The sequence below is a fragment of the Artemia franciscana genome, chromosome 1, assembly GCF_032884065.1.
Source record: "Artemia franciscana chromosome 1, ASM3288406v1, whole genome shotgun sequence".
Taxonomy (NCBI): domain Eukaryota; kingdom Metazoa; phylum Arthropoda; class Branchiopoda; order Anostraca; family Artemiidae; genus Artemia; species Artemia franciscana.
The window spans coordinates 7106075-7123502 of NC_088863.1; positions in this window are offsets into that span (position 1 = coordinate 7106075).

The following is a 17428-nucleotide window of genomic DNA, read 5'->3' on the forward strand; positions in this document are numbered from 1 at the left end:
GTAGTTTCATCTGCAAATACTATTAATTCTTCTCGACTATCAGGTGTGAACACCAACGTACTCTGAGAGTAAGATTTGTGACACAATCCACAACAAACATTGTTAATTGGGGTCTTAAAAAGTCGGTAGAGATCGTTCAAATAGATGTGGAAGAGGGTTGGCCCAAAATTTAACCTTGGGGTACTCCGTGTTCTATTAGAACTGTTTCATCTGTAACTTCCGTGGCGATAGATCTGTCAGTTAGGTATAACGAGAACCAAGACAATGCTTCCCGACGGACACCAACATGACAAAGTTTACCAATAAGAATCTTATGTATAAGGCTGTCAAAAGCTTTCTTTACATCAAGAAAAATGGATGCAGGAATAAGATTAGAATCTAAAGATCGTCGTACAAACAGAAGAACTCTATTACAAGCATGTTCTGCAGAATAGTTTGCGCTAAACCCAAAGTGATAATGATGGAAAAAAAATTTAGCTTCAAGAAATCTCATCAGACGTTTGAGCATTGCCCTTTCAAATATCTTAGAGAACACTGATAGAAGAGAGATCGGCCTGAAGTTCCCAGGATCTTTTCAGTCACCTCCTTTAACGAGAGCCATAACATATACAAGCTTAAGACGTTGGGTAAATACTCCCAGTTGAAAGGACCTATTAACCAAATGGTAAATTGGGGTGATAATCGATCGAAGAATATGTTTAATTACTTTAGCAGAAATTTGGTCAAAACCTGCTGAAGAATTCTTTAAAGACAGAACAATATTTATAATTTCCTGCACCGTAACCTCCTCAAGAACCATTGATTTCAAGCACGAGGGACCTAAGAACTGCTTCCAAGACTGTAACACAGAGGAATAAAAAACGATATTAGAAGTTTTTTCCCTATCTCCGCAAAGAATTTATTCATATGATGTCGAATTTGGCCTTTTTCCGTTACAAGTCGATCGTCTACAACGAGAGACTCAGGGAGGCCTTCTGGTTTCATGGATGGCCGAATAACTTCCTTAATCACGTCCCATGTCTTTTTTATATTTTTACTGCAATCAACAAATCTCTTTGTAAAATATACTGTTTTAGCTCTGCGAATAATTGATTTCAGAAAATTACGGTACAGCCTAAATGCTTCTACCTTGGCTTTATTTGGGGTTTTTTGTACTCCTTCCAAAGGTTCTGCTTCCTTTTTATTGACTTTAGGACTCCAGATGTTAACCAGGGAGCTACGGGTGTTCATCATTTTGATCGAGGATTTTTTAAAGGAGCTTTTAGAGAATAAGACGTGAATTTTTCCTCAACAGTGTCATGAAACCGGCCAAATATGACGTTATAATTGCCTAAACTATTATTTTCTGGTAAAGAAAAGTCCCATTTATATGTGCCAAGATCTTCTTTCAGTCTATCCAGCTCCACTGGTGAGCAGCAAAATCTTGGTTTATCCTGGGGGACTAATCTTTGTGGATTTTGGAGGATTTAAAACAGGGCTGAAATTGGCAAATGGTCGGAAATGTCAGAAAGCAGTACTTCATTCTTAATGGAGTGTAGCGATTAAAAAAATATTGCCAATTAATGTTGCTGACTGGTTTGAAATCCTTGTTGGTATGTTTATACAAGGAGCCAATCCGTACGAAATTAGTAAAGACAAGAGATTGGTAGCCTGCTCAAAAGTGACTCAAATATTTTTTCATTATTTATGCATAAATCATGTCTTTAAAACTATTTTGGATGTAAAATCCGAGTCCACCTTTTTTGCCCATCTTGCGGTTAAGAAAAATCGATATATAACCGGGAATATTCAAAAGTGCATGATTATTCTCATTCAAAAATGTTTCAAAGAGACCGATAATTACTGGGCACGAATCCCTACATGATAATTGAATATCGTCGAATGAAGAATTTAGGCCCTGAACGTTAAGATACACAACCGGAAAAACATCACCCCACCGAGCTTCGGAGCCCCAAATCTCAGTTCCTCCACAATCACACTATCAATAATATTCTAAAAATTTTCATCAGAATTCGTATTGGGGGTTTTACCAACCGGATAATTTATAATTTCATTAAAATTAACTCTCTTAAAATCACTATCATTTAATCTCCCTAATGATATGTTGGCGTGAATCCCCAACGGAGAATCAAAATTAACCATAATTACTTATCAAAACAGGTGATCGAGAGTCGCGTGAACACCAGTGACGTCAACTGCTTAACAATCCCAAGTAAAAAGGCCAAGTAACGAACTTGATTATTTTGATCTGAAACAAAAAAATGACAAGTAAAATAGCACAGGAAGGTGTAAATACTGGGGGAAAAGAAAGAAAAATAAAAGGGAAAAATACAATAAGACAAACAACAATAAAGAACAGTATATTTTTTTATATAAAGCTTATAAAAAGTTTTATGTAAAAGTTTTTATGCATTTTTTTCATGTAATATATAGAGTGGAAGCGTGCACTCGCTAATGATCATGTGTCAGAATCAAAATTCGTATTGGCCGAGAGGAAAACTAGGGTAAACGGGTCGTAACATGCGTCATCAACCTTGATCCAGTTGGAACTAGGAGTCTTTTTGGATTCTAGCCGTAATCTAGTCCCCTTTTGAACCACCTTGGTGTGAAACACTTTATCGGAGGGAACTTTACAATTTCTTAAATTATAAGCCGTACTCAGAAAATCTTTCCGACGTTTAGACAATTTGAATGGAAGGTCAATACTGACGCTTTTCCCCGTATTTCCTAGATTACCCACACTAGCCATAATATTATCCTTATGTCGAAGATTTAAAACAGATACGAGAATGTCCAATGATGGGCACAAGTTTTGTCTGATGGGACGTTTAGTCTTACTTCTAAGTCTATAGATGGCCTTAAACTTAATATCCCTGTAGTTCCGTATCGACATTTCTGAAAAAAATAATTAACAATTTCTTCAATGTTCTCATCTTCCTTGTTGGGCATCCCATGGATAAGAAGATTCTTGCGTTTAGCGTACAATTCGGTTCTTAAACATTGGTCTTTAACTGCAACAAGTGCAGATTTCAAGTCAGTGTTTTCTTTTTTAACGCTGCATTCTCCCTACGAATATTTTCAATCAGTTGCTTCAAGTCGTCAATACGCTCATCGAAATACTTTTTCGAGACAGACTTCGATAATTATATTATATTGGTAATTAATATATTGCTAAATATACGGTACGCTCGCTTCTTTCCTCAACTCATCAAACTGACATATCAAAGAAATTACACGCATGGGCCCCTTTCTTCATAAAATCCAAATATTAGGGGCCCCGGAATTAACAATCCAGTAATTGATGTAAAACAGGATTTCACAGTTAAGAGAAATATCACGAAGAAAAATAGATGTCTTGCCTCGACAAGAGTTAGTTCAGCTAGGAAGCTAAGCCATTTGACTTAAACTAAATGTTGGGAATTTGCAAAATCATATCTTTAAAGAAGAAAAGTCACAGAAAGAACTTTTTTAAGAACTTTTCTAGTTTTAAATAAATTAACATCTGTCTTTTCGCTTTGGAAAGAAAATTCCACATTGGCTACAAAAAACACCCCCTAGGATGTCAAACGAAATTTTTAGGAGAACAAAGCAATTTTATATGAAAGAAAATACTGTCCACCTTGCGTACATTTGATAGTATTAAATTAAAAGTTTAAAAAAAAAATTACATTAGAGAGCAAACTATATTCAATAGTAAGCAAAATATTTAAATAAACATTATAATAAAGAACAGACACTAGCCTATATTAATAGAAATTTAATTAATATTAAGAGGGACTTCAGAGTTTCATGAATTCTGGTTACAGTGGTTGTTTTGCAGAAGAGTGCAAAAAAGAAGGACTTTGAATGAGAATTAGCAAAAAGATTACGATTCATATCCGTTCTGGAATGAGTGCAATGAGGTAAAAAGAGTGTGAAAAGTACGAAAATTCCTTACGCCTACTAAACCCTTCACTTTTTACGCTAAAGTTTCACTCTTTCTCATAACTCAACTTTTTAAAACAATAAGAAACTTTGGGCGTAAAGAGCATGGCGTTGAGAAGGGGAAAACCCCTTTCATATACGGAAAAATTTCTATTCATTTTAAGATTAAATGTCGCTACTTACTTGCAGTTAAAAAAAATCATTTTTATTTTTTGAATGAATGCATGTTTTGATTTTGGCTCACCGCACATGAAAAATTAAAACGAAATGTGAAAATTCATCTTTTTTTGCTAAATAGTTTTTTCTTATTTTTGATCGGACGATTTTGATAAAAAGGGGTGGGGGAGGAGGCCTAGTGCCATCCAATTTTCGGTTGCTTAAAAAGACAACTACAACTTTTAATTTTTTACGAACATTTTTAATAGTAATAAATATACGTCACTTAGGAATTAACTTACGTAAAGAAATTCTATATTTGTTTATTTTTATTACGTATATGAGGGGGTTTACCCACTTGTCAATACCTTGTTCTTTGCACTAAAGCTTGCGTTTTGTCCCAATTCCTTAAGAATTACTGCTAAATCACAAAGGCTGTAGAATAAATAGTTGAAATTACTAAAATAATTTAGCGTAAAGAGGGTGGTACTGTTAAGGACACGAACCTCCTTATATACATAATAATTTCTGTTTGATTTTGGTTTTGATGCTGCTCCTTACTTCCAGCTGAAAACAACTTTTTTATTGATTTTCTCATTGTAAAATTTTTTTAAATAATGCTTAGAAACTCCTACGCCTCCTTCAGGGAAATTTTCTTCCCTAATGATAAATTTCTCCGTGAAAAGATCCTCCCACATACCCCCTTCCCCCAACCCCTCCCCAATGCGAAAAAAGTCCTCCTGAAAACGTCTCTACACTTATCAATAACCATTTCTATATTAGACAATGGACAAAGTTTTTAACTTGCAGCCCCTCTCCCGGGGACTGTGGGGAATTAAGTCATCCCGAAAGACATATATATTAGGCTTTTCGACTATACAAAACAAAATGGCTATATCAAAATTTTGATCCGGTGATTTTGGTTAAAATGAGCATGGGAGGATGCCTAAGTGCCATTCAATTTTTTTGGTCACTTAAAAAAGGCGCTATAACTTCTAATTTCCACTGGGTCGATACAACCACCCCTGGAAAAAAAGAATAAAAATAGAAATAAATTAAACAAGCATCCGTGATATTTCTTCTGGCAAAAAATACCAAAAATATCAAATTATGAAAAATTGCATTGTTTTTTACGACACTGTAGTAATAGTAGGTAGCTAGCAACCTAGCCAGAGTTGTATTAAACAACAAACTATCCGAACACCAAAAACAAGAAGAACAATATGAGATTTTTTAAGACAATGGGAAACAAATTAGAATTAATATTTCGGCCCTATGTCCAAGAGCCATCCTCAGCAACACAAATAAGAAAAAACAACTTACAAGAGGATAAAATCAATAAAACTAAAATGAACAGTTTTTCAACTGTTGAATGATCTGTGAGCTGATCAATGATCTGTGAACTGATCAAGCTTTTAATTGTTTTAAAAAGTAGAATTGTGGCAAAGAGTCAAACTTTAGCGTAAAGAGCGAGGGATTGCGGAGGGGATATCCCATTTCATATACGGAGTAATTTCTGTTCGTTTTAAGTTTTAATGTCGCTCCTTACTTTCAGCTAAAAAAAATAGTTTTTTTCATTTAACTTGTTTGTATTGAACTTTGACTCGTAGATTATTCCTGAATGCAAATCAAATCCCAAAGGAACTTTTATGGCTTTTTTTCCCAGCCAATTCGTAGCAAAGGTGTAGTAGGGCTGAGGGTAAGGGTGAGGTGTAAGGCAAAGGTGTAAGGGCGGTAAGGGCTGATTCTAAATAATAAAGAATTATTATACTTCGTTTAATTTTCCTCTCTTTACTGTTTCCAGTTTGCAGTACAAACCCCTCATTAAGGGAGGGGGGTATACCTCTGTATCTTTATGTACATACACCTTGTGTAGATTACACCCTATGTAGATACACCTCCGTGTCTCTGTGTATCTAGCAAAGGTGTAGGGAAGAGAGGGTCCTTCAGATCAAATTAAAAAGTTCTATATCACTTAGTTAGGTTCAAAATTGGTTGAAGGGTATCTAGCCCTTTCCCGTGCTCTGTTTTTTCCGGGCAAGGCTATTATCCCCATGGATTTGAATTAAAATTTGAAATATTTATCGTTTTCTAAATCCTTGAAAGGCCTATGAAGTGTGCCTCCGGGGTAGATACAATCCCAGGAATACTAGGGAAAATGACCCTAAACGACGTAGATTACCATCATTCATATAAGGTGTTAGCAGAATGTCTGAGGAATGGTTTGGGGATCGAATTGAAACTTAAGCCAAGCTGGAAGAGCAGAGGTTGAATTGACCTCCAACGTTGTCTCAGAAGAGGGAGCAGAAGTAAATTCAAATACATTTTGTATATTAAGGCTTTGAAAATAGCCTATTGCAATGTTACGGGAACGGCAAAGGGGAATTTGAAAGTTTCAGGTAGTGCTGGTGGATGGTAAAAAGGAAAATTAAAATTTGTATTTAGGGAGGGTGTAATTAAATCAAGTTTTTGTAGTCGTACATATCCCCTAGTGCCTCTGTACAAATCGCCCCACCTTCGCATTCTACTGCATCCTTCACTTTCATCAATATTTTATTTCCACTTTGTTTCTGAGTCACTTTATACCACTTTTTAATAGCATTGAATTTATTCGACATTTTTGTCTTAACATTTGCCAAAAAAAAGTCCCTCTAACCGCTTATGACACGGAATACGAATTGCTTGAAGGTGCGTGAAATATGAATTTCACGCACCGTGTCTATGATTTTTTTTTAGATAATTCTATGAATCAAATTGTGACTTTATACCACATTCCAAAACAATATTTGAGAGAAAATTCTTTTCATAATCCCCCCTTTTGCCAGAGAAGAAACTAAACAAGTCACGGCATCCGGCTTTGTCACCAAAATCACAATCGGACTTCGCTAGTCACCTAAGAATTACAGGATAAGAGTTTTAATTTTATTTTCAAACATTAATAATAGCTCATCAAACAGTTCGTGGTAACGAACTGTAATAAGGAGCGACTCAGCTCCTTACTTTTTTGAAAATGTTTTTTACTGTTTTAAAAAGTAGAGTTAAGAGAAAGAGTCAAACTTTAGCGTAAAGAGTGGGGCGTTGAGGAGGAAAAGCCTCTTTCATATACGGAGTTATTTATGTTCGTTTTAAGTTTTAATGTTGCTCCTTACTTTCAGTTTAAAAAAAAATTTGTTTTTATCTATTATAACAAGAAGCTTAATGCAGCTATGTACTCTACTATAATCAGTGCCCTCTCCAATATCCCACTCTGTAGGTAATTCAGCTCCAACGAAATTAAAAAAAAAAAAATTTAATCTTTTTTTTACATTTCTCTTTTCTTTATTTGTTTATGGGAAAGGGAGGGGACATTTTATTCCACTTTTACCCCTTATGCTAGAAAATCGTTAGCATTGTGACTTTTAGAAAAAAGGGCAAAATTCAACCCAAAACCTTATTTTCTTTATTATTTAGGAGCATAAAACAGGTTGTGCTCCCAAACTGTTTTAAAGAATTTTCCTTTTGCTAAACAAGTTAAGAATATAAAAACGGTGGAATCCCTGAATCCCACAATCTAGTGACATATGGAATTCTAATTTTCTCTATTTCTTTTCCTTTTTGATTTAACATCTGGGACGCATCATTGATTTAATCATTGATTTAACGTCTGGGACGCATCATATACAAAAATTGAAATTATTTGGTTTGTATTCAGAAAATAAACTTCCTTTTTAGTACTTCAATGGTCCACTGACGAGGAACCACGTTTTTTTTACATTTCCTATTATATTTGCCTTTATATAACATAAAAGTAATTTGACTTGAATATTCAGTATAATTTTTAGTCGTTTTAAGATTCATTTACTAATGTATATTTTTATATGTTATCCTTATGTTTTCTATGATTGTTCATTTTTATTTCTGTTTATTTTGGGTTTCATTTGTTCTTTGTAACAATTTCTGGTCATTTCGAGTTTGAATTATTATAGAAACTTATTTCTGCCGGTATTAATTTTAAAATAGATATTTAATTTTCTTTGAAAAACTTTTTTTCTGAAAGTTTTTTATTATTTTTTTTTTCGTTTTTGATTGCAAGAGTTTCGTTATCGTTTAATATAGGTTAATCCAGTATAAGTCTCCAGAATAAGTCTCCAGTCCAAGAATAAGTCCAAGAATAACTCTCCAGTTTTGCATGTCTCCAGCTTATGATTCAAAATATCCAACTGTAATTTATAAGTTTTAATCAGTGTGTTTTGATTTATTTCAGCACCCTCAGATTATCATTAGCGTGTGTGCGATTGATTGAGATCGAGGTCCCCCCTCAAATTTCTCTGAAAGTTTCAACTTGATACTCTTAACTGTTTCTGGGATATTTCACGCACAATTTTAATAAGCTGGATATACAAAGTACCTCTTGATTTAGTTTAAGATCCCCATAAATTTTCAGCTAGATACCATTAGCCAATTGATCCTCTGATGGAGTATACACACAATCTTGACAACGGGAATAGTAACCCAGAGGGATAGAGCTATCTCGACATCGAAATCTCTTTCTTCAGCTATTTTTGGTGGTCGTAAGAGTTTTTTATTTTATATTAAGGGATAGCGAGAAGCTAGGAACGGGTAACAGAGGTCACAGGGGGACAACCACTGCACTATTTTGCGGGATAACGGTCGATTCGTAACATAATTTTTTTATTGCATTTTGTCCTTGTCAATCAAACCTAAGAGTCCATTTTTTCGCTTTCATAAGTGTTTCATATCAATCAATCAATCATTGTATTAATGCTAAGACACTATTACAAAGGTAAAAAAAAAATATTCCGCCCAAAAAGCTTTGCTTGTTATGGGCCATAAGACGCAATAATAAAGCACTAAAAGAACCATAAATAATACCCTAAATCAAACATTACATATAAAAAAAAGGTACAGTAGACAGTATAGAGACAGTAGAGAAACAGGAAAGACAAAGTTGACATTAGAAAATCAGAAAAAAGACAAATAAACAAGGACATTAAAAGTTAAGAAGACTCCTGAAAACAATTTTAAAAAGAATAAGAGAGAGATATATCAGTTAGGAAAGAATTCCAAAAAGGAGAAATAATAGGAAAAGAGAAAACAGGAAAAATTAAAACAAAGAAAAGAGAGAGAGAGAAATTACTAAACTGGAAAGACCCGACGAAAAACTTTCTTTGTAGAAAGAGATAGAGGGACATCTGGAGGGACGGAGTTCCATATTAAAATTGATTGATATATAGGCGACCTCTGGGCTACTGTAGATTATCGTTTTGGTAAAATAAATCGTCGGGAACAACTGCGTAAAAAAGAAGAGCACCTAAGCCTGTCCGTGAAAAACATTGCTACAGGGCCGGTGGAAGTGTACCTAGAAAAGCAGAATGCGCTAAATAAAGAGTACTTTTACCTACGATATGATCCAGTGGAGCTATCCCGGTATCATTATAAAGATCAGAGGGAGAATAAAGCCAAGGGAGAAGAAAAGTAGCCTTCACTACCCTATTTTGGGCTCATTGAAGTGAGCAGAGAAGAGATTTATTAATATTATCCCAGACAGAGCAACAATAAGAAAGGCAGTGAGAATAGCACCAAAAGAATATTTGATGATTTTGAATAACCCCTTGTAACAGTGGGTTTTCAAATTTGATAATTTTATTTTCAGTTGTTTTTGTATTTTTTTTTTCGTTGTATTTCGTTTTGTATTGTATTTGTTTTGTATTTCGTTGAGAACTGAGAGGAATTTACGCACCATAATTCCGTTAAAAACCTCGTAAAAACTCTACAAGCCCATTTTTGTTGAAAAAACATACGTATGAAGTTTTGCAACTTTTGACACTAGCAGGCACAAAATTAAAAAAAAAGAAGAAGAAAATGTGGGAGAAAAATCATAAAAATTATACAAAAAACATATGACCACAATAAGCTTAAGAAGGTATATCTCCTTTGAAAGCATAGCTGGCCTTAGGAAAGAACAAATTCTTATTGTATTGCTAGGTGTTGGTGTGGCGCTTTGCGCCTCACCAACACCTAGTTGGCGGGGGCGCTTCGAACCCCCCAAACCCCCCACGCGTATAAGTCGTTACGCGCCATATTAGTTACGCGCCATTGTAGTTGTGTCCCTGTGTCCCACCTGTGAATATATATATATATATATATATATATATATATATATATATATATATATATATATATATATATATATATATATATATATATATATATATATATATGTGTGTGTGTGTGTGTGTGTGGGTGTGTTTAACTACGTAAAAGTTGCGAATATACAACGTTATTCGCTATCCCATCGTCTGTGCATACAAATACATTGTAAGGTTTACCGACTCTTGAACATGCAACATATAGTTTTCCATAGGAAAACAATCCGTATTCAGATCTATACAGCATTTTTCTAATGATTGGCATTGAGCTTTGTTGATTGTGATTGCTAATTGAATATTCCCTGTGTCCCCGTCGTCATTTATATATTCCCCCTTGCCCTTCCGGCGTCCCCGTTGTAGTTGTGTCCCTGTCGTCATTTATATTCCCTGTATCCCGGTCGTCATTTGTGTCCCGGTGTCTCGGTCTGTAATTTCTTTTTGAGTGTCCCGGTCGTCACTTATATTCCCTGTGTCCCGGTCGTCATTTGTGTCCCGGTATCCCGGTTTGTAATTTCTCTTTGAGTGTCCCGGTCGTCATTTAAATTCCTTGTGTCCCGGTCTGTAACGTCATAAAGTCTTCAGTGGCTCCAGTGGTGCAGCCAGTTGAAGAAGTTTAACTTTTCCTGAGGCGCAACACATTCCAATTGTTTCACCATTAAATTTCAAGGCCTTGCAATAGGGACAAGTTTTAGACATAATCCCGATTTGAACACATCTACTCAAGCTATAATCATCGACTGGGCTGTACCTGAATGTCAGGCGATAATTTTGACGTTGCTCTTGTGATTCCTCGGCACGCTTTCTTTTGGCATTATCTCTTTGAGCCGCAAGCCCGTTTTCACGTTGTTCTTGTGATTCCTCGGCATGATTTTTTGGTAGTTTCTCTTTGAGCCTCAAGCCTGTTTTCACGTTGTTCTTGTGATTCCTCGGCACTCTTTCTTTTGGTCTTCCTCGGCTGTTTTTTCTGTCATTGTAGGATTTATGCTAAGATTTCTCTTTGAATTAACTCTTTGAGCAGCTTCCTCGGCACGCTTTCTTTTGGTAATTTCTCTTTGAGCCGTAAGCCTGTTTTTACGTTGTTCTTGTGATACCTCGGCACGATTTTTTTGGTAATTTCTCTTTGAGGCGCAAGCCTGTTTTCACGCTGTTCCTGTGACTCCTCGGCACGCTTTCTTTTCTTACTTTCTCTATTAGCCGCAAGCCTTTTGGCATTAACTCTTTGAGCAGCTTCCTCGGCTGTTTCTTCTGTCATTGTAAGATTTATATACTTATAATGACGTCATATGCGGACAAACAAACACACATATGCGGACAAACACAAAACATGGACAAACACACAAACTTACAACTTTTTTTATATACTAGCTGTTGGTTATGTGGCTTATGGCTAGCTTGTGGGCTTATATACTAGCCCACAAGCCCCCCCCCCGCGCGTAATTCGTTACGGGCCATTATAGTTCTGTCCCTGTGTCCCATATGTGAATATAAATAGATATATATAAATGTTTTTAACTACGTAAAACTTGCGAATATACAACATTTTTCGCTGTCCCATTGTCTGTACATATAAATAGATTGTCGGGTTTACCGACTCTTGAACATGCAATAAGTAATTGTCCATGGGAAAAACAATCCGTATTCAGATCTATACCTCATCATTCTAATGATTGCCCTAGAGCTTTGTTGATGGTGATTGCTAATCGAACATTCCCTGTGTCCCGGTCGTCATTTATATATCCCCCTGTGCCCCCCGGCGTCCCCGTTGTAGTTGTCATTTATATTCCCTGTGTCCCAGTCGTTATTTGTGTCCCGGTGTCCCAGTCTGTAATTTCTCTTTGAGTGTCCCGGTCGTCATTTGTGTCCCGGTCTGTAATTTCGTCAGTCGACGAACATGACGTGAGTAGACAGACAACTTCATGACGACATACAGCTCAATCCTTATAACGACGTCAGTCGAAAAACATGACGTCAGTCGACACACAAACATGACGTCACTCGACAGACATAACACACATACAACTTATTTTTATATTTATAGATATAGATTGTTTACAGACGAAAACGTCATATTCTATGAGTTTGTTTTTCTTATCTTACAAGTGTAAAATTACCACAAATCACCATTGATGAATAAAATAAACCAATAGCAAACAAGGATTACAATAGATTACCAAGTCAAACTCGAAACGAGCAAAAATTAAAAGCGGTAGTTTGGCCTACTATTTGTATGCTGAAGAAACTTTTTCAACAATTTCAGCAACCTACCCTCTTGAAGATCTTGACACAAATAGTAACATTTAATTTAATTTAATACCTCCTCTAGTTGACCTCAAAAATAAAACTTGATACCATTCCCAAAAAATTACATCTATGCTCTTTGGCAAATTGGAAGTACTCACACACTTTTTGTTCACTATTAAATAAAAAAAAACTAGTTTTTTTAACTGTAACTAAGGAGTGACATTAAAACTTAAAACGAACAGGAATTACTCCGTATATGAAATGGGTTGTCAACTCCTCAACACCTCGCTCTTTACGCCAAAGGTTGACTCTTTGCCAAAATTCTACTTTTTAAAACAATTAAAAGCTTTAGCGTAAAGAGCGAGGCGTTGAGGAGGGGACAACCCATTTCATATATGGAGTAATTTCTGTTCGTTTTAAGTTTTAATGTCGCTCCTTACTTACAGTTAAAAAAACTAGTTTTTTTTATTTAATTTCTGAACGTTTTTGAATTAATGCATGTTTGATTTTGGCTCTCCACACATAAATTATTAAAATGAAATTTGCATATTAATGCCTTTTTTGGCTAAATGGCTTTCTCTTGGTTTTGACCAAACGATTTTGAAAAATAAAGGGTGGGGAAGGAGGCCTAGTTGCCCCCCCAATTTTTCGGTTACATAAAAAGGCAACTATAACTTTTAATTTTTAACGAACGTTTCTATTAGTAAAAAATATACGTAGCTTAAGAATTAACTTACGTAACAAACTTTTATATTCTTATATTTTTATTATGTATATGAAGGGGTTTGTACCCTCGTTAATGCCTCGCTCTTTACACTAAATCGTAAGTTTTGTCTCAGTTGATTAAGAATGACCCCTGAATCAGAAAGGCCGTAGATTAAATATTTGAAATTACTAAAAATACTTTAGCATAAAAAGCGAGGTATTTATCTCCTCCTAAATACATCACTCTTTATGCTAAAGTATTTTTAGAACCCCTCATATGCGTAATAGTCTCTGTTCGTTTTAAGTTTCAATGCTACTCCTTACTTTCAATTGAAAAACTTTTTCATGTTTATTTTTTCATTGTTTTTTTTTATAGTAGTTCTAGAAAATCCTGCTCGCTTTTCATTGAATTTCTCTTCCCCCATGACATATTCCTCCAAAAAAAGATCCTCCCACACAGCCCGCTCCCCTCAACCCCACCCCCAAAACCAAAAAATCCCCCTGAAAACGTCTGTACACTTCCCAATAACCATTATTATATGTAAACACTGATCAAAGTTTGTAACTTGCAGCCCCACCCCCAGGGACTGTGGGGGAGTAAGTCATTCCCAAAGACATAGTTATTGTGGTTTTTGACTATGCGGAACAAAATGGCTATCTCAAAATTTTGATCCGTTGACTTTGGAGAAAAATTCAGCGTGGGAGGGGGCCTAGGTGCCCTCCAATTTTTTTGGTCACTTAAAAGGGCACTAGAACTTTTCATTTTCGTTAAAATGAGCCCTTTTGCGACAGTCTAGGACCACTTGGTCGATACGATGACCCCTGGAAAAAACAAACAAACAAATAAACAAATAAACACGCACCCGTGATTTTTCTTCTGGCAAATTCCACATTTTTGTAGATAGGAGCTTGAAATATTTTCTATAGGGTTCTAGGATACGCTGAATGCGATGGTGTGATTTTCGTTAAGATTCTATGACTTTTAAGGGGTGTTTCCCCCTATTTTCCAAAATAAGACAAATTTTCTCAAGCTCGTAACTTTTTAAGACAAAGACAAAATTTGATGAATATTATATATTTAAAATCAGCATGAAAATTCGATTTTTTTATGTATATTTTAGCATCAAAATTCCGTTTTTTAGAGTTTCGTGTACTATTGAGCCGGGTCGCTCCTTACTACAGTTCGTTACCACGAACTGTTTGATTTTAACTAAAACACCAACTGGTTCAGTTAAATTTTAAGAGCAGAATTAGCAATAGAATCCCTTCCATAAAAACCTTATATGCCCCCGGGGCATAACTTACAACGCTTGCTCCAGGCGTTGGGGGTTTGTTTCAACCCCAAAAGCCATGTTAATGATATTTGGACTGTTTTGAACAAAATGGCTATATGAAAATGTCTATTAGATACATTTTGGTACAATACGATGTGTGTGTATGGGGGGGGGGTAGATTCACTCCAATCACTTGAATCCTCAGAAAGGACACTAGAAATTCTTATTACCAATCCAATGATCCTCCTCACAAGTTTATACGGCCATGCTTTCTATAACAACCTTATATTCCTTCCGGGCATAACTTACAACCCTTGCCCTAAGGTCTATAGGGGGATCTTAAAAAAGGTTTATGCCAGGTGTGCCTCTAACTCAGAATATCAATTGTCTTCGCTTTTCTCCAATTAACCATGGTTGATTTGAATTCATTAAAATCAACAAAAATCAAATAAAATTAAAATCAAAATGCCATTAATCCATGGCTAATTGGAGAAAAGTCAAGAAAATGGATAGCCAAGAAAGGAAAGGAAAGATAATAATAAAATAACTAGTTTATACAACAAGGCAAATATATAAATTATTCATTTCAAAGAGAAAATCTCCAGTAGACTCTATCCTGACTAAGAAAAGTCAGAAGAATGTGTCGTCTTTCTCCATTTCTTTCGTTTAAGTTATTGTATATCAATTTACGGGACATAAATAAACCAGGGAGGCTATTCTTCAGGGAAATAAGGGAATGGAAAATCGTAAATGAACATCTATCTGAATCTTTGAAACAAAGTCTTACCGGACAGTTCCAAATTCTAATAAATAGTTAACAAAGTTTGGGAGAAAAGCCTATATAGCGGTTAGAATAAATATTATTAGAGCTATATAGAGAATAAATATTATGGTACCAATAGCGGTAAATGATGTTTAGAGATATAAAGGGGTTTTAATACACAATAAAAGCTATCCGCACCACTGATAGTATAGATTAAACATTAAAATTAGAGGATAAAATGCCCCCATTGAACCAACTGACGGAGATACTAGTGACTCAGATGAATTTTACTTACAGTTACAGGAGCATATAGACAGGGTACCAGGTAGAAATATGGTGTTTTTGCTAGGAGATTTTAATGCCCAGGTTGGTAGAAATAGGGATAGATGGTATCCTAGCCTAGGTAAATTTGGTGTAGGAAAAGAAAACAGTAATGGCTATAGGCTTTTGCAATTTTGTAGGTATAACAACCTAGTTATAACCAATACGGTGTTTGGTCACAAAATGGCCCATTAGTTGACATGGTATTCACGTGATGGTAAGACAGCAAACCTTATTGATTATGTTATTGTAAACAGAAGACTAGCAGGATCAATACAAGGTACTAGGGTGTATAGGAGTGCCATTATTGATGTTAAAAGTAAAGATCACCATCTAGTAGTGTCTAAGGTTAATTTAAAGCTGAAATTTCGGAAGGTTAACTCCCTCCCGGAAAGTTATGATGTTGGTAGACTTCAGGATGAAAATTTGAGAAAAAAATTCCAGGAACAGTTGAGTACTAAACTTGAGGGTTTAAAATTTGACAATGTGGAAGATGGATGGAATAATTTCAGAAAAACAATTTGTGAAGTTGCTGATGGTGTCCTAGGGAAGAGTGCTAAGACAGCAACTAGGAATATTAGTGAAAAAGTTTAAGGTTTAATAGAGAGTAGAAGGGGTTTGTATAAGAATTATCTGAGTGATAGGTCGTATGAAAACAAAAGGAATGTAAAGAAAGTGGAGAAAGCATTAAAATATGAACTAAGCAGATGTGAAGTGGAGGCGATGGATAAAATTGCTGAGGATCTGGAAGATGCGGCAAGACGGCATAATAATAAAATATTATACTGGCATGTTAATAAATGGAAAGGGAGTAGCCAATCCGGACTAGTCTCAGTTAAAGATAGAAATGGGGCCACAATTAGTGATAAGGAAAAAGTTAAAGAAAGATGGGTGGAACATTTTGAGAATGTGCTAAACCGAGATACAGTTGCAGGAAAAGATATAGATGAAAATGAAAATGTTTGTGATACCTTGGATGTGAAGGAAGATTTGTTTAGTGAGGAAGAATTAGCGACAGTACTAGAAGGATTGAAAAATAATAAGGCCCCAGGTGCTGATAGTATGATTAATGAGTTCCTTAAATATGGTAGCTCTGAGGTTAGGAATAAGCTACTGAAGATTATGAACATGATTTTTGAAAAAGGGGAAGTACCCAATGATTTTAGGAAAACCTTAATTAAACCACTGTATAAGAAAGGTGACAAGAGTGAGTGTCGTAATTATCGAGGCATTAGTCTGATCTCTGTAGGTAGCAAATTACTGAGTAATATGATACTTTTTAGACTGAGACATGCTGTAGACAAAGTTTTAAGGGAAGAACAATGCGGTTTTAGAAAAGGTAGAGGATGTGTCGACCATGTTTTCACTCTTAGGTTAATAATTGAGAAGTCCCTTCGTTGTCAAACACCTTTGGTCCTTAGTTTTATCGATTATGAGCAAGCTTTCGATTCTGTTGATAGAACAGCGTTAACAAAGGTCTTATAGTTATATGGTATACCAGAAAAATACATTAAAGTGATTTGCGCTATGTACGAGAATAATACTGCTGCGGTTAAGGTAGGACATGAGGTTAGCAACTGGTTTTGTATTAAATCAGGAGTTAAGCAGGGTTGTGTTCTATCCCCCTTTATATGGATCATTTTGATGGACTTCGTCTTATTAGCACGGGAAAGGCAATTGGAGACCATGGAATCAAATGGGGAGGAAGAACGCTCCTGGACTTAGATTATGCTGATGATTTAAGCATATTAGATGAAAGTGTGAGCAAAATGAATGAATTTTTAGAGGTTTTACGAGTTCAGGGTGCTAAAATAGGCTTGAAAATTAATGTTAAGAAGACTAAGTCACTAAGGCTAGGAATAAGTGAAGATGAACAGGTGACATTAGGTAACGAA